The sequence below is a fragment of the Felis catus genome, chromosome E2 (genome assembly GCF_018350175.1).
Source record: "Felis catus isolate Fca126 chromosome E2, F.catus_Fca126_mat1.0, whole genome shotgun sequence".
Lineage (NCBI taxonomy): Eukaryota > Metazoa > Chordata > Mammalia > Carnivora > Felidae > Felis > Felis catus.
Genome location: NC_058382.1, coordinates 37,007,153 through 37,035,058, shown reverse-complemented (window position 1 = coordinate 37,035,058; position 27,906 = coordinate 37,007,153). Strand labels below are relative to the sequence as shown.

At 37.6% G+C, this 27,906-nt stretch overlaps 1 long non-coding RNA gene and 1 pseudogene across 6 annotated transcripts in view; both read right to left on the bottom strand.

Moving 5' to 3' along the window:
* The window catches only part of LOC109494903, a 253,274-nt gene that overhangs the window by 85,080 nt on the left and 140,288 nt on the right, over positions 1-27,906 (bottom strand). For 4 of the 6 annotated variants that reach the window (XR_006590389.1, XR_006590387.1, XR_006590386.1 and 1 more), the window contains 2 exons: positions 24,847-24,949; positions 18,360-18,475 (listed from right to left, as the gene is read on the bottom strand). This is a non-coding gene — a long non-coding RNA (uncharacterized LOC109494903). Of the gene's footprint in view, positions 1-18,359; positions 18,476-21,693; positions 21,773-24,846; positions 24,950-27,906 lie in introns of all 6 variants that reach the window. The other 2 variants (XR_006590390.1, XR_006590388.1) reach the window with 1 other exon arrangement.
* LOC101090820 lies at positions 220-7,472 on the bottom strand (annotated as a pseudogene).

The following is a 27,906-nucleotide window of genomic DNA, read 5'->3' as shown; positions in this document are numbered from 1 at the left end:
CATGTCCCAGCGTTCATTGTCTTTCTACTGAATAAATGGAAATGAAAAATGTTGACTCCCAGACAGACTTTAACCTACAAATTCTCTGTCTCCTCCGTCTTTCGCACCATATTGTTTGGGATTTATTAAACATATCCTTCTTCAATAGCAGTAATTATGGTCCTCTCCAACCCTTGTTGCAGGCTGTTCCTCCATTCTACCTACAGAAAAAATACCATAAATGCCAGTGTTGGGATTCAGAATGAGTTGCCCCTAGATGTGCCACTTTGCAAGCAGATTATTTCAAGCTGAAACTCATCAGGCTCAAAAGACTCAGGAAGAAGCTGACCTTCTTCCTAACTACCTAAAAGAATTTAGATATAGGAAATGCACCTGAAAGACAGCTATCACCTTTGGTAACTACAGTATAACATGAACTATGTATAGTAGACAGGGAGGAATTTAGCAGAATTCATTAAAATTCCTCTCTATGCCCCAGTGTTTCTGTATGGACCAACGAACATTTGTTTACCAAAAATTTACTCTTTTTCATCTTCTTGTGAATTGCTCTTTTTCTCTCTGAAGTCTCAGACCCCTGTGCCCTTCTCCTTAGTTCAAGATGACATATAGACACTTTATTTTGCTGGTCTGTCTTTGGAATCTCATGTTTATGTTCAGAGAAACACTAGTTTCTCTGAAATTTTTCTTGGTTGATATATTTATTTCCTCTTGCTGCTAAAATAAGTTTACATAAGCTTCCTGGCTTAGAACAACATGAATCTATTGTCCAAAAGTTCTGTAGGTCAGAAATATCACTGAGCTAAAATCAAGGTGTTAGTAGGACTGCTTTCATTCTGGAAGCTCTAAGGGAAAATAATTTCCTTGCCTTTGTCTTTTCTAAAGTTGACCTGAATCCCTTGGCTTGTGTTCTTTTCCTCCCTATTCAAAGCCAGCAATGTAGCATCCTCAGCTATCTCTCTGATTCTGACCCTCTTCAAAAGCCCTCTGTAATTACATTAGGCCAGCCAGAATAATCATAGATAATCTTTCCATGTCAAGATCCTTGGTTTAATCACATCTTCAAAGAACAAAATTTCTTTTGCTATGCAAGGTAATATATTCACATGTTCTGGGAATGATAACATGGGTGTCTTTGGAGGGACAACATTCTACCTACCACAGATGGAAATCAATCTCATTTCTGTCATTATATTTCCATTAAGTGTTTAGACCACTTTTACATGTAAAATGTAATAGAGATTTATGCACATTGTTTTCTGTTGTGGTTTCATTTCATCACATTCCTTAAAAGTTAAAATCACAGAGACCATTGAAATATTAATCTCTTCCATTCTATTTTTGATACATGAGGATAGCCCTAACTCTTGGATAGCTCCTGATTTCTATATAACCCAACATGAGTTCAGTTTGTTAAACTGAATTTAAAAATGTTGGGAGTGATCACATTAACCTATGAGTTAGGCAGAACAGTAGAAGCAATGAATAAAAGAGATACCCTGTTACGTGATTTTTTTTTTTTTATTACGAGGCAGAATAAGATTGGCAATAACTCCAAGCTGTGGTCTTTCACCAAAATTAAGTCTAGAATGTGACTTTTAAGGGTTGGAATATTTTCTAAATAGGTGTGTTTTCTAAGACAGGATGCCATCATATTTGAGGGGCAAATATCTATGATAGCTGTTGAGAAAAAAAATTAGAGTCATTTGAGTCTCATCTTTAATCTTGATTGCCTTCTAAAATCATTCTTGGGATCAGAGGGTGATTACTGTGATTTTACCTCATATGGAAAGATTTAAACTCTCTTTAGATGATATTCCAAACCAATGTCAATAATAAATCTGTTTAATGCTTATTTTAGAATTAAAGAAGGAATTAGTCATAAAGATAACTAATATCCCTGGTCTCAATTTCTAGAGGAGTGAAGAGTTGTATTCTTTCAGGGACTATGGTTAGGGGAGATAATAGAGAACATGATAGATGATTTCTTCAAATTTAGAGAAAAATAGTTGAATTTTCCCACTGATCATGGTCACCATCATGCCTGGCACCCAGAAGAATTTCAAAGACCTAGGCAGATATTTTTAATCTCCTCAGTTCTCTGTAAGGAGGAATATATCCTGTTTTAAAGAAATGAAAACACAACATTTTTTGGTTCAAAGTATTGTGCTATTTTTTTCCCAAGACTATCCCCCGTGACCTCCCTAAAAGACATTCACTAATATCTTCAATTTTCAAATACAGACATTAAGCAAATGAGGTTAAATAACATGAAAAATGCAAAATCACTAATACGAATTAATAAATATTTTGGTGCCTAAAAAGATAACATTAAGAAAACTCATTAATTTTTAAATAAATAAGTTGTTAAATTAGCCATCAAAAATACCCATCATATTGAAAACATGTCATATGTTAAGTTTTCTGACTTAGTAAGAGCTGTTACATGGGCACCAATGTTTGCTAAAAAAAGGATATTCAATTTTAAACTAAATAAGTTACTCATGGCCAAATTATTATAAAAGCCAACTATAAAAGTCTTCTAATTTAGTATAAAAACTGACATTTTAAAGCTTTTTAATATATTTTGTATGATGCAGATTTGGACTTCTGAAGGTCAAAGCGCTGGACGAGAACCTACAAAGATTAAAAATAAAACCTACCTCCTTCTTATTAAATGTATTTTATACAAATTTAATTTTTTTTCCAGAATGTCTATTTTAAAACCTGCTGCCATCAGTTACCAAAATCTAGTAAGGTTGACTCTCACTTGCCAAGGAGTAGGATTCTGGGCAAAGAAGAACACTGTTTGAGGAGGACACATGACAATATGTTTCTGAAAGACAGGTGTCAATTCAGCTGGAAGGTGGTACTGAATCTGTGGTAAAACATTCTGAATGTTACTGTGAGGTGTTTTGTGATATAACTAACATTTAAATTGATGAACTTTGAATAAAGCAAATTGCTCTCCATAATGTGATGGGCCTCATCTAATCAGTTGAAAGCTTTAATTAAATAAAAACTGACCCCCCACAAGCAAGAGGGAATTCTACCAGCAGATGACCTTTGGACTTGAATTGCAGATTCCTGATTTACCAATCTCTATAATTGTGTGAGCCAGTTCCTTAACATAAATACACACACACACACACACACACACACACACACACACACACACACGTATATACACACCCTCTTGGTTCTGTTTCTCTAGAGAACCGTGACAAATACAAAGAGAGAAGGGGGTGATTAATGTCCCATAAAAAAATGAAATAGAAAACAATGGATCACAAATAAAGTATAGTATCCAAAGTAGTATCTACCATGAAGATGAAAAGTGACCTGCATGGGTGAGACAAGGGAATGAACATCTCTTTGTTACCAAAAATTGTACTTCTTGCTTCAAAATTTAACCCCCTTAGCCTTCTTAGGAGATACTCATTATCACCTTTAATTTTCAAGTAATGATATCAAGGCCTGTAAAGCTAAATAATATACAGCCTCAAGCAACCACAAAATTTTGGAAAAATGCATAAATTAGACCTTTATTATAGTTGTGCTTTTTTAGTTTACCTAGGATCTCAGACCTAATCTGATAAAACCCCACACATGACCCAAAACCATTACTGCTACCTAACCAGATATTTAGGTATGAAGCTCATATATCATGGGCTGTTACATTAAACTCAAGATGCATTACTGGTATGTTTCACAGTTGAAGGTCCCTAATGAATTTGCACATCACCACTAGTTTATGGGATATAATTTATGTGAAGTGTCAAAAATATAAGTGTACATATGGCTTTCAGGTATCGTTTATATGTAGTTCTAAATCACTCCACATATAACTGAGTCAATTATTGAAAATTAACATTCTGGGGAGGGGGGTGAATTCATACCTACAGACATCATGCTGGGCTCTTGCAATGGAAAGAAACCTTCTCCAATGGCCCCTCTGTGGCTGTGGTTTATTACCTCGATGATTTTGTTGCTTGTTGTAACCCAATATGTATGTTAGTATACCTTAAGGAATAGGTTGTCGTCCGATTTATTAGTTGGAGTATCTTACATCTTTCAATGGTAGGGAAAATTTTATATTGACATATCCAGAGTTTTTATTGAAGTTATATTAGTCCTATCTATCAGAGATATGCTAGAAAATCTATAACTTCCACCAAAATGTTGCCCATGTGAGCAATTCAGTTTATGAAGTGCAATCTTCTAAGGCAGGCTTAGGGCCTCGTGATTCATTTTTCAACCTATGTGATGTTTAATGATTTTGTCAAAATAAAAACTAATATACAGTTCTATGTCCATCATCAAATTATGCCATTCAATTTATAGCTTACACTATGAAAAAAGACATCCAGATATGGAGGTTTGAGGAGTAGGAAATAGCTCCAGTCTATGCAATTCTCCTTCCTTTGACACAGATGTTTGTAGTAGGTGAGAAGTTATTTGGTTTATTATTACACTGGGAATTTTTTATAACAGAGTAATGACATTGTTTCATTATGTCAAACATGTAGATATCTACCTGGGGTATACTGTTGGACCAAAAAAATGATTATTAAAAAAATGAAACTATATAAAACAAGAGGGGAAAGGGCTGAAAGGTCTTTATCACATTGTTTAAACCAATCTTAAATTCCATTTTCTAAACTACTGAACAGTAATTCCCAAACATATTCATTTTTCTTAGCCATCATAGAATATCAAGAAGCATTTTTGCAAGTTGTGTGTGTGTGTGTGTGTGTGTGTGTCTGAGTGTGTGTTATGAGCTCATGCATGCACAGACATTTTAAAAGGCTGAATATAATTCACATTCCATTTTAACCTTGTTACATATTGTTTTCTTAAGAATTAGATATTGTTGAATAATGTCAAGGAATGAAAACTTCCATAATTAAAAAGGAGAAAACTAATATGGTTCTCTCTTTGGAGGATAAGATTTCCGCAAATAAAGTTACACTGGTCATTTAGATAATGGTATTCCTAAATCAGCCCTGATGATAAATCTAGTGTATTTTCACCTTCTGAATTGATGAAAAGCAACCTTACATTTCAAGTAGGTGAATTTCTGAGTTCCTTGTTTTCCTCTTCTTAGAGTGAGGGACTTAATATTTGACAACATCCTTCCAAGACCCTTTAGATTTTTGTGTACCACTGTGAGATATACAGGAATTAGACCCACTCTGTAACTCCCTACAAATATTAACCCAGGTTCACTTCAAAGGCACGTGCTAAGATTTCTCATGACCATGCATGAAGACATTTTTATTTTAACATTCTGAGAAAGCATATAAAGCTTGGAATGATTCAACAACTAGCCCAGAGCCTCACACTTAATTAGTAGGGAATTCAGACTCATACTCAGATTTGTCAGAGTCAAAGGACTATGTTCTTTATGGAATATTGCATAGCTTCTGGAAGTTTCAGAATGCCAACTGTAATGGGGTAAAGTCACAGACACATGTCAGATTTAGCATGTTATCACCAGAATGTTCAGCACAAAGCATCGATCCCCCATGCATGCCAGATCCTGCCACTGATCATTTTGCCTTTTTCTCATACACAGCACATGACTCCAGAAACAAGGCTCGTGTGGAAAAGGAATTTACATTTTCAATTATGTATCTGTTCCTGGATGTATTAAAACAGATTCATCTTTAATACCATTCTAACCAATTTTTTTTTATTACTGGTAACTAGTGAGAGTTTATCAAGAGGAAGCAGATAAGGATTAAAAATAGAATCTTAGGATTTTGTCATCAGTATTATGGCTCAAGAGCAATGAAATGTTGGAGATCCCAGGAAATAAAAGCTGCCACAAGGAAAAATTAATAGTTCAGAGGGTTTCATAATAGAATTGCTCTAGGAAAAAAAAAAGAATCATTAGTTCAAGTGACATACAAGCATACCTCTTTTTCTTTTAAGTTTGTTTATTTTGAGAGAGAGAGAGAACACATACATACATGCATGCTGGGGAGTGGGGGAAGGACAGAGAGAGGGAGAGTGAGAGGACAGACAGAATTCCAGGCAGGCTCTATGCTGTCAGTGCAGACCCCGATGTGGGACCTGAGGTCACGAACTGTGAGATCATGACCTGAGCTGAGATCCAGAGTCAGATGCTTAACCAACCAAGCTACCGAGGTGCCCCCAGCATACCACCTTTTTATTGCATTTTGCTTCATCGCACTTTGCAGATATTGTTTTTTGTTTGTTTGTTTGTTTGTTTTTTACAAATTAAAGGTTTGTGGCAACCCTGCATCTAACCAGTCTATCAGCATCACTTTTTCAACAGGATTTGCTCACTTTGTGTCTCTTTGTCACATTTTGGTAATTCTCATAGTATTTCAAAGTTTTTCATTATTATTATATTTGTTATGCTGATCTCTGGTCAGTGATCTTCGATGTCACTATTATAACTGTTTTGGGGCACCAAAACCCAGGCCCTTTAAAATGGCAAACTTAACTGAAATGTTGTATGTGTTCTGACCGCTGATGTGGTGGAAATAAAATAGTAAGCCAGAAGTGGTGCCTGGACATGGGACTGGATTGCTGCAATCTCATGATAAAACTTTAACGGCTGAGGAGTTGCTTCTTATGGATGAGCAAAAAACTGGTTTCTTGAGATGGAATCTGCTCCTGGTGAAGATGCTGTGAAGATTGTTAAAACGACAACAAAGGATTTAGAATATTCTGTAAACTTAGCAGGCTTTGAGAGGACTGACTCCAATTTTGAAACAAGATCTACTGTGGGTACAATGCCATCAAACAGCTTAGCATGCTACAGAGAAACCATTCATGAAAAGAAGAGTCAACCGATGCAGCAAATTCTACTGTTGTCTTTTTAAAGAAATTGCCACAACCACCCCAAACTCCGGCAATCACCAGCCTGATCAGTCAGCAGCCATCAACGTCAAGGCAAGAGTCTCCATCAACAAAATTATGACATGATGAAAGCCCAATGATGACTAGTACTTTTTAAATTATCAATGAAGGATTTCTCTTTTTTCCAGAGAAGTCTGTGCTTTTATTAGCCAAACAGGCTACTTCAGAAGGATGAAGCAGGACGAGTGGGTGGCCCCAACGCTAGGCTTGCCATACTTCACAAGCTTAGAGGTGAGGGAGAACTCACCCAGGTAGTAGCCAATCATCTCAGGCTTCATTTCCACCTGACTGGAGGTCTTGCCACTGTAAACACCCACCATGTTGCCCCCCATCACAGGCAAAATGATCATGTCCTAAAGGCATGCCTTAACCACCTTGGGCTTCTCCATTAGGGAGGCCTCCTTATTGGCCTTGTGCAGGCGCTTCAGCAGAGCTGCTTCCTCTGCAAACCTCACTTCAGCCTCTGTTGCTGAAAGGCAGTGTGCAGCTGCATCAACTGTTCATAGGACCTGCCCAGCAGCTGGTCAAGGTCCAAGCTGCAGGAGGTGAACTTGCTTCTTCTTCTGCTCCACTTATGCCATCTTATCAACTCTTTGCAAAGGACTATTTTTTAAGCAAAGATATGTACATATTTTTCCAGATATAAAACTATTGCACGCTTAACTTTATTGCACAGTATAGTGTAAACATAAATTTTATATGCACTGGGAAACCCCAAAATCCATTACTTGCCTTATCACCATACTTGCTTAACTGCAGTGGTCTGGAATCGAATCTATGTTATCTCTGAAGTATGCCTGTGTTACATTAGAGCATGGAACAAATGGATGTCCAATACTAGCAGAGAAGAATACCACAGAAGTTTGGAAGAAAGGGAAACCCTACAGAAAACAAATCAGAGCAAAATGTTTTCTGCACTAGATCTCAAATCCAAAGATTTCAGCTCAATGGGTATCAAAAACAGAAGACCCAAGACATTGACCATATCACTGAAAGTGTGAGTAATACTCAAAATTGTTTTAAATGGCAGATACTCCAACCAAATGTCATTGAATTGCTGAGAAAGTTATTTATTTTTCCATTCTTTCTAGTTACATTAATAAAGAAGTTTGCATACCATGTTAACATGTCTTTAGCACTCTATTAACACTTGTTAATTTCTCCTGTGCAGTAATGCAGTTTCCTTTAAAGATACATTTATTTACACTAAAAGGGAGTCAGTTTAAAGGAAAATAAGTAGAGACTTTATGCAGATATGGTGAAAATCATGACAATGTAATATAATTACTCAACTTGAAAAACACTGCACATCTGGAGAAAAAGCAAGGTGAAATGCTAAAAAACCTGAGTCCTTTAGCAATATTTAGGGACAAGCCCATCTCTCGTCATCTCTGAGATTTGTGGGATGAACTGATACTGGAGTCAGACACAAGGGCAAGTTGAGGCAAAATATAATGAGTTTGATTTTATACACTTCCTGGTCATCCACTCAATAGCAAGCCCTAGATACAAGGATAAGTGAGATTCAATTCCTGACCGGCCCTTCCTTCAGCATCACAGAAATTTTCTGTAGCAAGAGACTTTCTCAGATAGTTCCAACCACCAGAGACAATTTTTTTCCAACCACAGACTGCCCTTCTATGGCATGAAGCCACTCACAGGACTTCTAATCACTCATTCCATAGTTATGCCAGGCAGTCATTTCTCCTTGGAATATGTCTCCTCCATCTGAAATACTCCCAGTTTCTTCCATCATTCCCAATTTTCCCTCTACCATCTTGACTCCTCATCACTGAAAACATTCTAATTTGTTTATATTTTTAAGCATTACAACCAGAACTGCATATACTATTTTAGGTCTAGCAATATTATTTTAAGGATCAGAAAACAGATACAATCAATTGAGCACTATTATAGGAAAATTTTCCTACGTTTGTTTCAGCTCTGGATCATACCAGCTTTGTGTGTTCCATTGATGACTCTGAATTAACTTACTTTTTCTTAAAAGTATGGAGACTCAACATAGCTTAAGTAATCATTTCTTTTGAGTTCATGAGTTACATAATTAGAAAATAAATACAAAGACTATCCCTTTCCATAAGCACACATCCTTTACCACTGTTCTCTAAGTTCCTCAGGTAATATAAATAGGGATTCAAAGGAAAGGGGCCATATGGATAGTAGAATATTACATTGCAGTATTGGTTACATGGCTTCCTATTTTTCATGTTTTTTTTTAAAAAGGCCTCATATAGCTTAAGAGATTTTGTAAGTTTCCAAATTATTTAAAAAAAAAGCTTCCTAAGTTTCTTTATACCAATTCTTTCCTTTCCAAACTCACCATAATCACTCATTTGGATGTCATTGTGTTACTGGTGGGGCAGAGAAATCACCTGTTGATGCACATTTACAATAGTCATGTTCTATCTCTCCAGTACTACCAGGGGCAGAAGACTGCAGATTAGTTCTTAAGCTAAACCTCACAAAGTAGAGAACTCTAATTGTCAATACAACAGGAAGACAAGTCTCCATCTTTTCCAACTGTACCTTTATTTATAAAAGGCTGTAAGTGGGCACTTGTCCTGGAGAGCAATATCTTTATCCTAGGGAGGATGCTCAAACAGCAGAGTGAAAATAACAGAAGTCTCTTATGTAGGTAAGGGAACATTCCAAGCCATTCTGCCTCATTGAACTCTGACTAAAATTAGGCCAGTCCTGTCCCAGCTTAATTTGCAGACACAACACCCAGGGGATCTTGTTAAAACACGGATGCTTATTCCCTGCCTCTGGGGTCAGGCCTGAGAGTCTGCATTTTTAACAAACTTTTCTTCAGAGAAGCCATACCACTGGTCCAGAGAGCACACTTAATTGTTAAGGGATTAACAGAAAATTGGCAGATTTTGGATTTCCTACATTTGATTCTAATTGTATTTGAAGAGTAGACTACCATAGATTTCATTTGCTCAATAAACATGTATGGAGCATTTGCAACGTTCCAGGCAAATGGATGCTTTAGGCGATGGGAATTCAGCAGTGATTTTCTTCCCCGAATGCCCTTTAGGCTTTGGTTCAAGTAAGTGGGTCTCTACTTAAAGATCCCACTGCAGTAGGGCAAGCATTTCTAGCACAGCTTTGATACTAACATTAAGAGCAAGGACCTTGAAAATTAGAAAGATTTGGTTTTGAAAGCTCGCTGTCACTTAATCACCTTGCCATCCTGAGTAAATTAATCTCTGAGCCTCAATTTTCATATATATGATGAATAAAAAGGCATGATGTTTGTAAAGCACTGGTCCAGTGCCTGACATGAGTAGTATTCAAAAAAAATGCCAATTATTATTACTCTTGTTCCAGTTCTGGCACTGAGCCACAGAGGAAAGCACAACCTGCAGATGCAGACATACTTAGTGGTAATCTATGCAGGGCTGGGGAGAGAGGGACCAACAAATAGCAGGTGGAGGATCCTGAGAACAGGTCCTGAGAGTTATGCACTTCCCTATTCCAGAAATGATCGTGTGCATCAAAATAGATTTTTCTGTAATGACAAACATGCCCATATCTGAACTGAAGCCACTTTTACAGAGTCTAAATGCTGTACACAGGGTGGAATGGGACGTATAGAAAGGGGTCAAGAAGGCTACCAAATCATCCAATGAGATTTCATAGATAATATATGGTTCCAGGGGTACAAGCGACTTCTTACACTATGGGTGAACTGCTATAGGAAGTGTAAACCTCAGAAGGGTAAGAAATGACCCTAACAGCAGAGGGTGATACCAGAAAGAGGAAGGGAGAGAAGTGGCAGGGACCCCATCCCTAGAATTGGAGGAGAAAGGGACTTGGATATCAGGTTGTAATAATCCAGTTGCTGATTTACCTACCGGCTGGAAGATCCTAAAAGTTGAACACAGGATCTACGGAAATATGATCCAAAGGGAGGGACATGAGAGTCACGCAGGTGGGATGAGTGGTAAATGAAATGTAACCCAGACTGGAGTGCTCAACAGTTATGCAAACTGGCCATTTGAATATGGAAGCAACTTGTTCTGTGCTAATGCTGCATGCTTGCACGAGACACATTCATTTTAAGAGTTATTAGAGGGGCGCCTGGGTGGCTCAGTCGGTTAAGTGTCCGACTTCGGCTCAGGTCATGATCTCGCGGTCCATGGGTTCGAGCCCCGCATCGGGCTCTGTGCTGACAGCTCAGAGCCTGGAGCCTGCTTCAGATTCTGTGTCTCCCTCTTTCTCTGACCCTCCCCTGTTCATGCTCTCTCTCTGTCTCAAAAATAAATAAATGTTAAAAAAATTTTTAAAAAAGAGTTATTAGAATACCATAGTAGAAAAGAGAAATACATGGACAGACCAAAGCACAGGAAAAAATATAAGAAATTGACGCAAAAGAAATGTCCATCTGTTATTTCAGAGGTCAGTTAGAAATCACAGTCTGATGGGGCGCCTGGGTGGCACTTCAGCCTGGTCACGATCTCGCGGTCCGTGAGTTCGAGCCCCGCGTCGGGCTCTGGGCTGATGGCTCAGAGCCGGGAGCCTGTTTCCGATTCTGTGTCTCCCTCTCTCTCTGCCCCTCCCCCGTTCATGCTCTGTCTCTCTCTGTCCCAAAAATAAATAAACGTTGAAAAAAAAAATCACAGTCTGGGGATAAGAACTGTGATAATTTCATGTAATTCTGAAATATTAGTGACATTTTCACAAGGCACATGTGTATGTGTCTAGGTGACCACAGGAAGGAAGGGCTAATAGACAGTATACTGGTCTGGTGCTAGGCTTGGAGGGCAGGAAAAGATGATGAATGAGTGAATGATCAAAGGATAGATATACAAGCTTTAGGGAAAAAAAAATCAAGTTAAAAACTTGAGGACAGTAGGGAGAAACCCAGAAGCCATATTAAACCTGACAAGGAGGGCTAGCCATAGGGAGAGAGCCTCTGTGGTTCTGAAAACTTTCACAGAGCTGAAAACCTTCACTGGGGAACTTGACAGACTACAGATCAGTAAGAAGGCCAAGCGTTATTGGCAGAAGCAATTAAAGATCCAGAAACTAGACTGGAAAAAAACTTGCATTCATAAGAAGAATGAACTTCTGCTCTTGTTCTCATTTGCCTTTCTGATCTTACAGTGGAGCACAGCGTATGAAGGAATTTACGAGACCGTGGCCACATGGTAAAATGTCAGAGTGCTTGGCAACTGTCACTAACGTGAAGGGGATTTCTCCCCTCACCCCGGCTCATTAGTCTTACCACAACAATATCTTGTGTATGCTGGCATTTTGGAAACTTCGCTATTAGTCCTTTCTGATAATCACCCAAAGTGAATTACTGTTTCCTAGTGCGACTTTACCCTGACTTTTTCTTGTAACCAGCCATGAATATATCAACATTAAATGGGTGGAATATGGAAAAGGTGACTTCACAATTTTTTTTGACTCTTCTGAAAATGTCATGTCCTCAGTTGGGAACATTTGAGAGGTCATTTTGCTTCCTGTCCCCATGCAGTAAACCACATCTATCTTTCTTTATATATGCCTTTTTCATAGTTTCACTTGGGCTTGGTCCAAACTAAAGTGGAGGTAGAGACATGACTTTTATAGTAAATTGTGGTCCAGGGAAGACACACGGATTGAATGAATGAGGTTGAGTATAGATATGTAAAATTGATTAATATAATGTACTTGAGTTTACTACGTAACAATTGCCTCTTTTCTTTCTCAGTGTTTACAGCCTACATTTTTAAAGCAACACCAAAGAAAATGTCATCCTCATTATAAAAAAGAAACAAAATCTAGAGAAGATGTCTGAAACGCAGTTACATTAAGTACATAAACAAGTGTGTTTTATTTCTTTTATTGTCTGCTCTTTAAAATTTTATTTCTGAACTCCAGGAAGATTCTTTCTTTGTGAGAAAAAAAACTACCTAGGGATAATTTACCTAGGGGTGCCTGGGTGGCTCAGTTGGTTGAGTATCTGACTTAGGCCCAGGTCATGATCTCGTGGTTCATGAGTTTGATCCGTGCATCGGGCTCTGTGCTGACAGCTCAGGACCTGGGAACATGCTTTAGATTCTGTGTCTCCCTCTCTCTCTGCCCCTCCCCAGCTTGTCCTCTGTCTCTCTCTTTCTCTCTCTAAATTTTAAAAATCATTTAAAAAACTACAAAAAAAAAAATGACCCAGTGGCTAACCTAAGTTCTGTTGTCCCCAGCTATGGGAACAGAATGTCAAAATCAGAAACAACTTGCGCCATCAGGAATTTAGTTTTAATTGACTGGACAAACCCAAACCTCCTTTCTCCTCATCCTCCTCAAAGATGGACACACGTTCAAGTCTTAATTTTTTAGACATCTTATGCTCATAAACTTGATATCCATAATTGCTATCAATTTAAAATATGGAAATAATTATGGTTTTAGTAGCACACATTTTGCATTATGCAAATTAGGACTGATGGATCCCTTTCACCTTTGTTTTTTGTTGTATCCTCTCACCAATAGAAATAAATGATGCAATCCCATTGTGCAGGTAAGAGGAATGGAGTTGCTTAAGGCCAAACAGCTACCGTGTAAACAATCTGAAGTTCAGGCAAATAACTTGTCCAATGAGCTGAAAGTTGTCTCATACAATAGTTTAATTCTTCTTCAAAAAAGGGTCATAAAAATATTCATTTACAGATGAGAGGCAAAAAATTCAACAATAAAGTAACTGGCTCATTCAACTAATAATATTTAAAGGAGATGTACATTAAACTTGCTTTCATTCCACACCTTAGGTTATTTTCTCTACATCATAGGGAGAGATGAGTACATTGCTTTTCAATGTACTGAGGAATGGTGGGGGGGAGGGGTGGGCCGGAGTGGGGGGTAACATGAAGCAGTAGAATAGAGTGGCTAAGAGTGCCAATGCTGGAATCAGACTTCCTTAATGAAAATGTCAGTTTCATCAGCTTGTCCTTGGGGTAGTTTACTGAATTCGTCTATTTAAGCATTTTTGCCTATACAGTGGAACTCACTACAGATATCCTCACAGGGATATTATAAACAGCCAATGAACAACTACGCGTAAGCTCTCAATGCAGTGTCCACTACATTGTATAGAGTCAACAAACGTTTGCAGTGAGAGGCATGAAGACAGTCATCCTTTCTATTTTCCCTCTAGCATAATCCAGAATCTAGTACTATTTAGGTTTTAAGTCAGCACCTTTATTCAATAACTCTCCTTTGAAGGGCAACATGACAACCATATTGCACCTCTACTGTGTCCCTGAAAAAGTATTATCTCAGTGATTTGGAGAAAGGCCAGCATAACTAAATGACATTTGTTGAGAGATTTGTGTAGGAAGCAAAGATATGTTTACCAAACAGGGAGTGAAACATATTTCAGGGCTTCTTTATCTATAGAGAGACCAACACTGGAGTCACATGGTCGTGTTTTTATAAAATTGGCAAAGACATTTTAACCTCAATTAGTCAAGACCATTGTTTCTTTCCTTCTCCAATCACTCTTTGCCTTTCTTCTCCCATGGGTTAGGAGTGATGTACCCTGTGGACATTTTGGGGTCTAGCTGACTGGAGAGTCTGCTGGGACTTTGTGCAGAATATATTTACATGGTTCAGTTGCTTTGTGTATCATAGTTATTGCTAGGTGTCGCAATGTAGGGACTTCCAAAGATTTACCTATCTCCCACTGACCACAGCACCACACTGATGAGTGTAGTATCATGTACAAATATGTGAGTTGGCCCCCAGCACCAGAATTATCTGATAGAAGAAAGAAAAAAATATATTTAAAATTTAAAGCTTGTCAATAGAATTTTTTTCCAACCCACACACATGTAACTTAAAAAGAAAAAGATTTGGTTCTCATTGAAGCCTAATCAAATTACAATTTTTATTCCATCAAGAGTATATTTGGCAATTCAAGAACAATAAATTAAAAAAATCAAACTTCCTTTTAAAGAGCCTAAAGTTGGGGCGCCTGGGTGGCTCAGTCAGTTAAGCGGCCGACTTCGGCTCAGGTCATGATCTCGCGGTCCATGAGTTCGAGCCCCGAGTCGGGCTCTATGCTGACAGCTCAGAACCTGGAGCCTGTTTCAGATTCTGTGTCTCCCTCTCTCTGACCCTCCCCCGTTCATGCTCTGTCTCTATGTGTCTCAAAAATAAATAAACGTTAAATAAATAAATAAATAAAGAGCCTGAAGTTAACTTTCTATTCACTCTACAAGAGAAAATAATCTAAAGGTATCATAAGATTATGCTGCCAAATAATTTAGGAAACAGAAAGTCTTAAGGTACTGTTTCAAGGAATTAATTTTAAAAATATGCTATTCTTTTGCATCATGTGACATTTGTAATTTTTTAAATTATATTTGTTGTGATTTCCTTACTCATTCTAAATAAATATGGTATTTCATATAGATTTAAATTCATAATTTTGTATTTTTTATCTTAAAGAAGGCTCCATTCATATTGTAAAACTTCAACACCTACAAACATGAATGTGTCTGATCTAGAATATCTTCCACGTATATAGAGATGTGGCTAAGTCTTTTCAAGTGTTTGAGAGTGAATTCTTGCTCAATCAACTTAGAGGCAACCAGAAATGCAGAAAAGGTAAACCCAAGGGGAAAGATGGCATCATGTTAGGTGTTCTGTTGGCTCTTTTTACTTTCCTTTTGGGCTCTTTGAACAATTTTACCTGAGGCTATATAGCAGAGCTCTGCAAGCTCAAAGAATGAATAACCTCCCTTGACTTGTCAGAGCTACCAGGGGCCCTCTTTGGGAGAAAGGAACAACATGAAGAAGAAACAAGTAAATACACGCACAAACTTGAATAGGCATCACAAGAATTCAAAAAGGGGTTGAAAGAGAAGCAGTAAAGAGAATCATTTGGGAATAAAGACACAGGAAATGTTTCTACTACTTAGAATAATGTTTCTATTAATCCCCCACCATCTTCATTTCCTGTCCTTTTTTTTTTAACATCTTCAATAAACAATTCATGCAGTAAATGTGTGTTACATGGGAACTACGTGCCAGGATCTGAGCTATGTGTTGGGCTATCACATTAAGCAAAAATTAAGACCCTATATTCCAAAATTGATAAATTGAAATCCTCACCGCCACTGTGATGGTATTAGGGGATGGGGCCCTTTGGAGGTGATCACATAATGAAGGTGGAGCACACATGAAGAGATTAGTGCCCTTATAAAAGAGACCTAAACAGCATAAAGGAAGCTGGTCCTCATCATATCCCAAATCTGCCTGCACTTTGGTCTTGGACTTCCCAGTCTCCACAGCTATGAGAAATAAATGATTATTGTATAAAAAAAAAAGTAGGCCCTATACACACAGAACATATAGCAAGAGTGAGAGATAATTAAAACTATGCAAAAATCACACAGACAGGAATTGCAAGACTGATATGTACTACAAGTGTGAGACGGGTGCCTGGGTGGCTCAGTTGGTTAAGTGTCCAACTTTGGCTCAGGTCATGATGTTAAAATTCTTGAGTTTGAGTCCTGCAACAGGATCTCTGCTCTCAGCACAGAGCCCCCTTCAGATCCTCTGTCCCCCTCTCCCTCGGCCCCTCCTCCACTCACACATGTGTGCATGCTCTCTTTCTTTCAAAAATAAACATTTTTTAAAAAGGGTGAAAGAGTTAAAAGATAGACAGTTAGATATGACCTAGCCAGGTATGTCCAGACAGATCTCCCGGAGTGCATAATATTTAGCTAATTTTTAAAATATAAATTGAGGAAATAAAAGTTACGAATAAGCTACAGGATAAGAGTGAACGATGAATGATATTTCAGTCAGAAGAATATATGGGGCAAAGCCACAGAGCAAGAGAGAAAGAAATCACAAGTCATATCTTAAAAAATGATTAATTTGTATATTAAGAAATGTAATTTTACAGAAAATATATTGTATCAGGTGGAAGAGTACCATCGTCATCATCACCACCATCATTACCATTTTTATTACTATCATTGCTACGATGTCCACAACCACCAATTTGAGCCCTATGTACCAGACACTATGCTGGTTTTCTCATTTAATCCTTATACAAACCTACGTTCATTCATTTCATCATTCATTCATTCATCCATTCAATACCTATATTTATTAAATACCTAACCTATACCGGCCATTCTGACAGGAATGCAATTAATATTTGGTATTTAACAAAACAGACGTAGACTCTACTTCAAAGGAACCTTAATTTATAATTAATATTAGCTTGATACATGTTACCTGCTAATTATTTGTATTTCATTTGACTCCGTGTCCTGAAATTACTCAATTATTATCTCATGGCTCATCTCTGGAGGGTGTCTCAAGCTCATCCGATGGGACAAATACATGTCAGCTTCAGGAAGGTTGGAAGGAGAAAGAGAGAATTGCTCAGGAATAGATCTGACTGAGAGAGTGCTCCTGGACACAAGGATCTTTGAGGGTGAGTACAGACTCTCAGAGGTGCTCATAGGCACTGCCACATGAAAAAAATCCTGCGGGTGCCTGGGTCTCCATCCACGAGCTCGTGAACTGACACACTGTGCCCTGGCCAGGGGTGGGGTATTCAGGAGTAGGATCTGCTTTATCCCTTTCCTGCAGGCTTGCCACTGCAGAGACCAACAATAGATGAGCATGTACTACAGATCTTTAAACCTCCCAGACAGGACATACATGGTAATTGGACTGGGGGTAGGCAAAAGACTTTTCCCTGATGAGACACAATCTCTGGTCAATCACCTGCCAGACAGGGCATTGTGCTGCCAGCCTAGAGTAAGGTATCATGTCCTACTCCAAGATGTCATAGGGCAGTGTGACCAACTCTGACATGCTGTGTCCATGCCCATCCACCTGACAGGGAAGAGAATGGAAGTAGTCATGGGCAGAAGAGAGAAGGAGGCTCAGTAGGCCTAGGGAACAGGGGGCAGAGAGGCAGGTGGTCAAGAAACCATCCCACAGCATTGCTGTGACATGATACTCTGTGCAAGCTAAAGTTCCAAGCCTGGGTACGTGTTCCATTGACCCATTGGATTTCACTTATAAAATACAAATTCAAAAGTAAAATTACTAGGAATTTCAAGTTGGCAAATGCAGAACACTAAATCCCAAGTACAGGATCCTTCTAAATGTGAGGCCTTGTACAACTGCATTGGTCACATGCCCATGAAGCCAGCCCTGACTGTGAGGCAGAGAGTAATTATGTACAGAGGTTAGGAAGTTTTTCCTGAGAAGGTGAGACCTGAGTGATGAGAAAGATCTAGACATGGAGTAGGAAGAGATAATTATTATTAAAACAGACTGAATGTTTGTGTCTCCCAGTCCTCCAAATACATATGTTGAAACCTAATCCCCAAAATGATGGTGTTTGGGGGTGGGGAGTCTTGTGAGTGATTAAGTCATGACGGCACTGGAGGAGTGCTCTTACAAGATACCTCAGAGAGCTCCCTTACCTCTTCCATCACGCAGAAAGAACACAGTGAAAAGATGGCCATCTATAAACCAGGAAGTAGGCTCTCACACACCGTATCTGCTGGCATCTTGATCTTGGACTCCCCAACCTCCAGAACTGTGAGAAAAAAAAATAATACTTGCTGTTTATAAGCTATTCACTGTATGGTAGATATTTTTAGCAGCTCAAATGGACTAAGGTACCTCTTCCCCTTTTTTAAGATTGAGTAGGTGAATTAGCCTGTGTGTGACAAAAATCCCCATTAGCCAGATTCCAAACTCTTTGTTTTTAACCAGTGCTGTATTTCTGCTTTTACTTGGGAAGGCTGTGTTTTTCCTATAGAAAGAAACCAAGGATAGTTTTTTATAAAACCAGGGGTAAGTTTGTCAAAAAGCTGCAGTTATACTTCATAGCTCAATGAAAATAAAAGAACAAAACAAAAACAAAAAATCTGAACACCAGAAAAACCATATGACTTACATATAAATTATGAAAGGATCTCTGCAATCAACTTAATTAACATGCCCAAAGTTTTGTGCATGTGTTTGTGTACTGTGTATGGTATGTGTGTGTGTGTGTGTGTGTGTGTGTGTGTTCACACATGTGTGTGTGTGATGATATTTAACTTAAGATCTTTTTGGCAGATTTCAAGTACAAATCAAGTATAAAACACAGTATTCTTAACTATTGTTACTTCCTGTACATGTAGAATGTAATCTTGCTCAACTGAAATTTTGTACCCTTTGGCCAACGTCACCCCATTTCCCTCTCTCCCAGTCTCTAGGCACATCAATCTGTTTTCCCTTTCTATGAGATTGGTTTTTTAAAGATTCTACAGGGGCACTTGGGTGGCTCTGTCAGTTGTGTGTCCAACTCTTGATTTCAGCTCAGGTCACGATCATATGGTTCATGAGATTGAGCCCCACATCAGGCTCTGTGCTGACAGTGCGTAGTCATCTTAGGATTCTCTCTCTCACCCTCTCTCTCTACCCCTCCCTTGTAATAAACTTAAAAAAAATAAAAATAAAGACTCTACATACAAGAGAAATCATACAGTGTTTGTCTTTCTCTGACTTAGTATTAATGCCCTCTAGCTCCATCCATGTTATCACATAGATGTGATATTCCTTTTCTTCTTAGGACAGAATAACATTCCCCTGTGTATGTAATCTAATACTGTATTTTCTTTACTCTTCTGGCAAGGGAAATTTAGGTTATTTCTATTTCTTGGCTATTATGAGTAATACTTTGATGAATATGGGAGTGAAAATATCTCTTTATCATCTTGTTTTCAGTTCCTTTTGGATATGTGCCCAGAAGTGGGGTTACCAGATCATAGAGTAGTTCTGTTTTTCATTTTTTCACTTTTTAAATTTATTTTGAGAGAGTGTATGTGCATAAGTGGGGGAGGGGCAGAGACGGATGGAGAATCCCAAGCAGGTTTTGCACTGTCAGCACAGAGCCCAAGGCAGGAGCCGATCCCAGGAACCATAAGATCTAGACCTGAGCCGAAATCAAGAGCCAGATGCTTAACCAACTGAGCCACCCAGGTGACCCTCTATATTTCATTTTTTGAGGAATCTCCACACTGTTTTCTGAAATAGCTCTACTAATTTGTATTCCCACCAGCAGTGTACAAGAATTCCCTCTTCCATACTTCCTGACCATCACTATTTCTCTTTGTCCTTTTAATAACAGTCATCCTTACACATGTGAAGTGCTATCTCATTGCGGCTTTGATTTGCATTTCCCGGATGATTAGAAATGCTGAGGGGTGCCTGGGTGGCTCAGTCGGTTGAGCATCCGGTTTCGGCTCAGGTCATGATCTCACAGTTCATGAGTTCAGGCCCACATCAGGCTCTGTGCTGACAGCCCAGAGCCTGGAGCCTGCTTCTGATTCTGTGTCTCCCTTTCTCTCTGTCCCTCCCCCACAAGCACTCTGTCTCTCTCTGCCTCTCAAAAATAAAGAAAATTAAAAAAATAAATAAGTAAAAAAGAAATGTTGAACACTTTTTCATGTATGGTAGCCATTTGAACTTATTTTGAAAGTGTTTATTTAAGTACTTTGCCCATTTTTAATGAGATCATTTGTATTTTTGGTATTGAATTGTATGAGTTCTTTATATTTGGAGATTAACCTCTTATAGTTTACAAATATTTGTTCTCATTCCATAAGTTGCATTTTTATTTGCTGTTTTCTTTCTCTGAAGCAACTTCTTACTTTGATGTAATCCAACGTGTCTATTTTTGCTTTTGTTGCCTGTGCTTTTGGTATTATATCAAGAAATTATTGCCAAGACCAGTGTTAAGATTTTCTCTGGTTTCTTTATTGTTGTTGTTGTTTTGTTGTTGTTGTTGTTGTTGCTGCTGCTGCTGTTGTTGTTGTTGTTTCAGGAGTTTTATGGTTTCAGGTCTTACGCTTAATCCTTTAATCCATTTTGAAATGAATTTTGTGTATGTGAGACCAGTACAATTTCAACTTTTTGCATATGCATATCTAGTTTACCTAACACCATTTATTGAAAAGACTATCCTTGGGGCGCCGCTCAGTTGGTTAAGCATCTGACTTCGACTCAGGTCATGATATCGTGGTCCGTGAGTTCGAGCCCCGAGTTTGGCTCTGGGCTGATGGCTCGGAGCCTGGAAGCTGCTTCCGATTCTGTGTCTCCCTCTCTCTCTGTCCCTCCCCCGTTCATGCTCTGTCTCTCTCTGTCTCAAAAATGAATAAACGTTAAAAAAAATTAAAAAAAAAAGACTATCCTTTCTGCATTGTGTGTATTCCTCCTTGAGGATCAGGTGACTGTAAATGTATAGGTTTACTTCTGAATTCTCTTTTCTGTTCCATTGGTTTATTTATCTGCTTTGATACCAGTACCATATTGTTTTGATTACTGTAACTTTATAGTACCATTTGAAGTCAGAAAGTGTAGTACATCTAGCTTTGTTCTTCTTGATCAAGGTTGCTTTACTATTTGAGGTCTTTTGTGTCTCCATGTGAATTTTAAGGTTGTTTTTTTCTATTTATGTGAAAACCTCAATAAAACTGTTTTTTAAAAAAATGGACATATAACTTTTTCTATTTATGTGAAAAATTCAATAAGACTTTTTAAAAAAGAAAATACAACTTTTCGTAATAAACAACAACTACAACAAAACCCATATGCAAATAATGCTCTTTTGATTAAATATCGTCCTTGATTTCCAGTCACCAGAGCTTGAACAAAGACATTTCAAGTTTCTGATTCTTGTTTTAGCCTTAATTCCTTCCATTTCTCTTCTTATCCTAATACTCTAAAATTGGGGAGTTAACAATATTTATAGTTGTCTAAACCTACCATGCCATTCCACATAAGTTTTGAATCTTTGTACATGATGTTTCTCATCCATTCAATGGCCTATTCCCAGTCTTTACACCTAAAAATCAATAAGGATATATTCAAAGTCCAGCCCAGAAGTCAACTTACTTCTCTGGAAATACACTACTTCCCTTTAAGAGATATTATGTTCTTCTTACTGTGTAATACCAAGGTATTTATTCTTGAGCTCACTGCCTCTATTGACTATTTGTTCATACCAGTCTTTCCCATGACACTAAAAATTCTTATGTGCATGAATCACATAAACTTCATGTTTACAGGGTTAACATTGTGCTTAATTCATAATAGGTATTCGTTTCATGCTAACTGATTTATGTTCTGCCCATAGGATATTTTACCTGTCACGTCCCTCTGTCTGAAGGGCCAGTAGCTCATGTAAAAAAAGTTTTCCTAACCAACTCTATAAAAATGTATCAGACAGGCCATATTTTTAACAGTTGAACAGGGGAACAAATAAGGAAATGTCTCTGTCTGTAGGCCATTCTGATGTTGAATTTTCTTGCCAGCAATGTTCCCAATTAATGTTCAAGAAAAACCATTTGTTTTAGACAATCATTCAATGATATGTTTTGTTTTGTAAAAGAACAGCATTTGACTGTATCAAGACAGAAACAGACAGACAGAAGACAATAAAAGAGTTTTCTTTTTACTGTCTATTTTCAAATATAAAATATACATCAAGGGTCGTTTTTGAGGTCTGCTTGTTTTTCTGTATAGTTATTATGCCCATTAGGCACCCAGGAAAACAAACAGGATGCACAACTAAAATACTGCAGAAAAAGAAAAGCTCAAGAATCTAGCAAAAATACGGTGTTTAAACTAATATATCTTATTTTATCCACAACATATATACTCTTATTAATATAATATTTTATGAATATAAAAAATAAATATAAGTATATAAATGTGTGTGTGCTTCCACTGTGACAGGCACAATTAGTTTGTATACAGAAGCTCATTTATTCCTCACAACAATCTTGTAAGGTCAATGTTATTATTTCACAAAGGTAAGATTCAAGCTTAGAAAGAGATTAAAAGATTTAAATTTTGATATCCTTGATCTCAAAGCTGATGCTGTTGGTCTACTAAATACTAAAACCAAAATGATAATATCAAAAACAATAAAACAATCTTAAAGCACTGATTGAGCCCTCATCATACACTCATTCTTAGCGCTATAGACGCATGATACAATTAAATTCTCACCCCTACTCTATTAACCTGTTCTCCCCATTTAACAGAAGCCCAGAGAATATAGTAGGCACATGGACTACACTGTTTTCACATCATGGCACTGAAGTTATAAGAACTCTAGTTCCTAACAGCTATGTTTCAGAATCATTCATGTGTGTAACAGTCTATACGTAAGATCTGAACACTCAGAAATACCCAGGTAAATATCAATTAACAGTCAAATTTAAACTTTTTAGAGACAATGTGCTTGACAGATGTTATTACTATGTCAAAATAGCAGAAGTGCACATCAGTTTTATCACTATCTGTGATAAACAAGCAAGAAATTAATGGAGTAAGGACTACTGAATCACACAACACTATTCATTCTTTTAACTAGATGGCTCAAGGCTTCAGTCTAACATTCCTGTTCGATTTCTATTTTTTGTTCTTTTCATTCTTATGTTAGTTTTCTTCTGGTTTGCCTGTCTTTTTCCTTCGCATCAGTCATCTTTCCTCATTATAAAAATATGACAGAGTCTACTACTGCTCTTTCTAATAAGTTCTATGCTTGGAAATCAGAAAATCAAACCTGTCCTCTTAACCTATAGAAAGGATATTTACTTGGATAGTTACTGTGCATCAATATATAGGAGACATAATGTTAAGCTAAAAGCCAGTGAAGAAGTCCCCACCTTTATAAAATAAGAGTCTAATCTAGGAAGCAATTAAAGAGAGAAATTGTACACAGGAATGATAGCTATAATAAGTAAAAATTATAAAGATGATATGAATGTATATGGTAGAGGAAACTGACCTAACTATGGGAATTTGTCGAAAGAAACAGTTATTATTAAAGTGACGATTATTCACACAGTCATATATAATGATCATAATTTTGAAGACCTATTTCCCAATACCTGGTTCAGAAAAGTGAGAAGCAAAGAATATATTACTACTTTTGTACCATCCTTTTCTGGTCTATTGTTCAGCACGACAGTGGCCCACCTTCATGTTCCATGACTATTCTCAGCCTTTATATAATTATATGTTAACAAAAAATATATTCCATAATTAAAGTTCTATAGTTTATGACAATTATGTTACATGTGAATGCTAGATAGATGGAGAATATACACTCAGGCTCACTTTTCTCCTCTCCACTTTCCTCTCTACTTTTTCTTGTTCTTCCCAGTGAAAATGAATGTATCACCATTAAAAGTGCAGGTTCTAGAGACAACACAGCTGGATAAACAGCTTGGCTCTATTCTGTAGAATTTGTGTGAACTTGGGTTCATATTTAATTTCTCTGTGCATGAGTTTGCCTGTATACAAGGAAGGGATACAAGTTGTAACTTCCTTTTCAGGGTGTTGTTGGGATAAAATGAAAAGGCTCCTGAAACATAGTAACTGTTCTATACATATTAGCTGTCATCACTGACAGGATTTTAGCATACTCGCTGGATCCTGTTAGCTTTTACTGTGCATCCTATAGGCCCAGCTAACCTCCTCTAATTCTTCTTTGGGTATTCTTGTTGCTTAGTTTCATTCTCAGATTTAGCACAGGCTTCTTGAGACTAGAACCATCATCTTATTTTTAGAACCACATGCATCCCCCAGAAACTTAAGACTTTGTGACAGACTCTGTCACTCGGTCTCTCATTTTCATTTATTTCCTCACTTTTTATGTCAGTTCATATGCTCTAGTGGTCAAGGAACTTAGTTCAGGTATGGCATTCTCCTCCTTGAATAGCTTTGGATGATAAATACATGAGGTAGTAACAAAGGAACAGAAATCATGCCAGTGAGTTCTACATTCCCACAAATGGCCTGCTTTCACATGATACAGATTCAAAGTACTTGAGAACCACAAGTAAAAATCACTCTTTGGGTACAGAAAACTACAAATGAAAAGATTTAGTTTTGAAACATATGTACCTGGGAGGTTTGTGCATGTGCTTTGGTTTGGATTTTTTCATCTTGTAATCTGCATTGTTTGTGCTGACAATTCCTTCTGAAAGGGATCATGAGTGACTTCCAGCTGGAAGAAAGAGAAGAAAGCAAACAGCTTGTAGGCAAATGCACAAAAAAAATCTGGGCTTCTTCTAAAATGGCATGCACAAGCTTGTAACTATTTAAGTCTCAATATCTCTACGTGGAAGTTCATCCTGCTATAAACAAGAAAATAGAATTTTTTTAAAAAACACAAAAATCTTGACTTCGTTTATGGGAAACCATGTTCCCTGTTCTCTATTATAAAATCTCAGGGATAAAAGGGACGTGAAAAGAGTGTGAAGTCTAAACTCTTTTTAGACACTTGTATGTTTTATATATACCACGATGATTTGAGACAAGCAAGGATGGTGAGAAGATGGAAGGGGGTAGAAGAAATAAAAAATCGGACTGAGTTAGAGAGGGGTAGTGGTTTGGATATTATCAGGTACCTGATGATTGGCTGATACATGGCTTCTGTCTTCAGGGAATGACCGGGAGTCCATTATTATCATTATATAATACAAATGAGGATCAGGACTTACTGAATGCCTACGGTGTGAGAAGCACTATGGTATGTGGTGCAGTCACAAAAGCTTCTTCAAGTCCCACAAAGATGCAATAAGACAGATACTAGCATTATTATTATTTTATACACAGGAATACTGAAGCATAAATTAAGTAACCTCACCAAGGTCAAACACTCATCAGAGAGCTGTGATTAAAAGCCAGGCTGTCTTACTCCAGGCCCTTGTCCTTAATCATCATGCACCATCCTCTCCAAAGCATGTGAACTGCAGTACTTTGAACACTGATGTGCATACACTATACACAGACTCCCAGATTCCACAGGAATAAAATTCTCACCACCTGGTCCAGAAATGTAAGCATTTACCAGATTGCAAATAACTTCTTAAAAGGATGCTAGGAGCAATAACAATACCCTTCTACTTATATTTTGTCTTAAGTAATTTAGCTGTTGGTGTCCCTGGAGAAAAGACTATGCTTGCAATTGTAACCAATATACATTATTTATCAAGGTACATGATTTATAATCAGAAGTTCCTTAAATTATACAAAGTGTTATACCTGAACCAAGATACAATTTGCGTATAGAAGCTTCTTCAAATATAAAATCTCATTCAAAAACATATGAGAATTTTCCAAACAAATAAAACAACATTGTAAGTATTACACTGTGACTAATCACCTCTTTTATTCATATTTTGCACGCTTGCTAAAGATAGCTTTATCTTTGATAAACTTAAGATTTACAGGGGTAACAGATGAACAATTAGAAGATACTTCTGTAAGTAACAGAATATGTACTTAGTAATGATTAAAAAGAAATAGTTACCAATATTTTTTTTTTATCTTTCAGGTATCAGTGCCATATAAATTGCTTTAAACTATTACATTAATACACTTGGTAGCACGATGATGTCATCAGTACTCTGGGATTCCTGGGAAAGAAAGGTCTTTGTAAAAGACTAAAGTGTAGAAGAGTTCATAGAAGGCTTTAGAAAAGATGCTGCTAGACCTGAAAGGTGAGGAGAATAAGACACAAGAATCAGAAAGGAGCTTCCGGGAGAACAACATATGCAAAGAAGCTCAGAGGTGTGGGAGAATAAGGGGTGACCGGTGAACAGAAATTGTAGCTATAAACTTGGAGGTTGTATATGCCATCCTAGAGAGCATAAATGTTACACCGAAGATAATGAAGAGACAGTAATTTGGTGTCTGCATTTTGGAAAGATCTCCTCGGAAGATAAATCTACCAAGTACACAACTGATATGGAGGAACGAAATGATGCAACTCTGAGACAGAAAGTTATTGCTGTATCTCTATATATGTCTTTTTTCCTAGATTACATTTCTTTTATAAATCAAGAAGCAGCACAGAATGAAGGCATCAGAGCCAAAGGTCTTCAAGGCCTAGTTTTAAATTACTATGGCTAGGGGCGCCTGGGTGGCTCAGTCAGTTGAGCGTCTGACTTCAGCTCAGGTCATGATCTTGCAGACCGTGGGTTCAAGCTCTGTGTAGGGCCTTGTGCTGACAGCTTGGAGCCTGGAACCTGCTTTGGATTCAGTGTCTCCCTCTCTCTCTGCCCCTCCCCCGCTCATGCTCTGTCTTTCTCACTCTCAAAAAATGAATAAATGTTAAAAATAAATAAAAAAATAAAAAATACATTACTATGGCTAATACGTCGTTAAGAGACAGACACTGGTTTAATATATGACCTAGTATTTATTTACTTTAATTGAGACTACTTTATATACAGTAAAATGTTCACATCTTAAGCAGATGTTTTATATTTCTATGTATGCATTCAAGATGCCATTGGGAAAATGTGTATAGCATTCTGTTCATCAGAAGAAGTGATAGATATATGAATTAATTAAAATTACAGGGCGCCTGGGTGGCTCAGTCAGTTAAGCGTCTGACTTTGGCTCAGGTCATGATCTTGCAGTTTTGTGAGTTTGAGCCCCGTGTCAGGCTCTGTGCTGACAGCTCAGAGCCTGGAGCCTGCTTCAGATTCTGTGTCTCCCTCTCTCTCTCTCTGCCCCTCTCCTGTTCATGCTGTCTCTCTCTCTCTCTCTCTCTCTCTCTCTCTCTCTCTCTCTCTCTCTCTCTCTCAAAAATAAACATTAAAGAAAAAAATTTTAATTCAAAATTATTTTTTATGATCTATTTATCACGTCCCACATATAAGCTCATGGAATCAGTTCTATGGAAAATAGAGAGTTTACTTATATGTGGTAGGGAAAGCTTGTCAAATAAAACTCAGTTGAAGCTGCAAAGTGCTAAGTGTCATGAACAAGCATAAGGAAAGTTCCATGGTTGTTGAAAACAAACACACTGCATCATTTCCATTTTTGGAGAACAAAAATCCATTCTGGGAGCTATGGGTATTTGAATTGCAACTTAAGTATTTAGCAGCATTTAAATCAACAGAATACCAAGAAGACTAAAATTTTCAGTCACAAAAACAATGACAGGGGCGC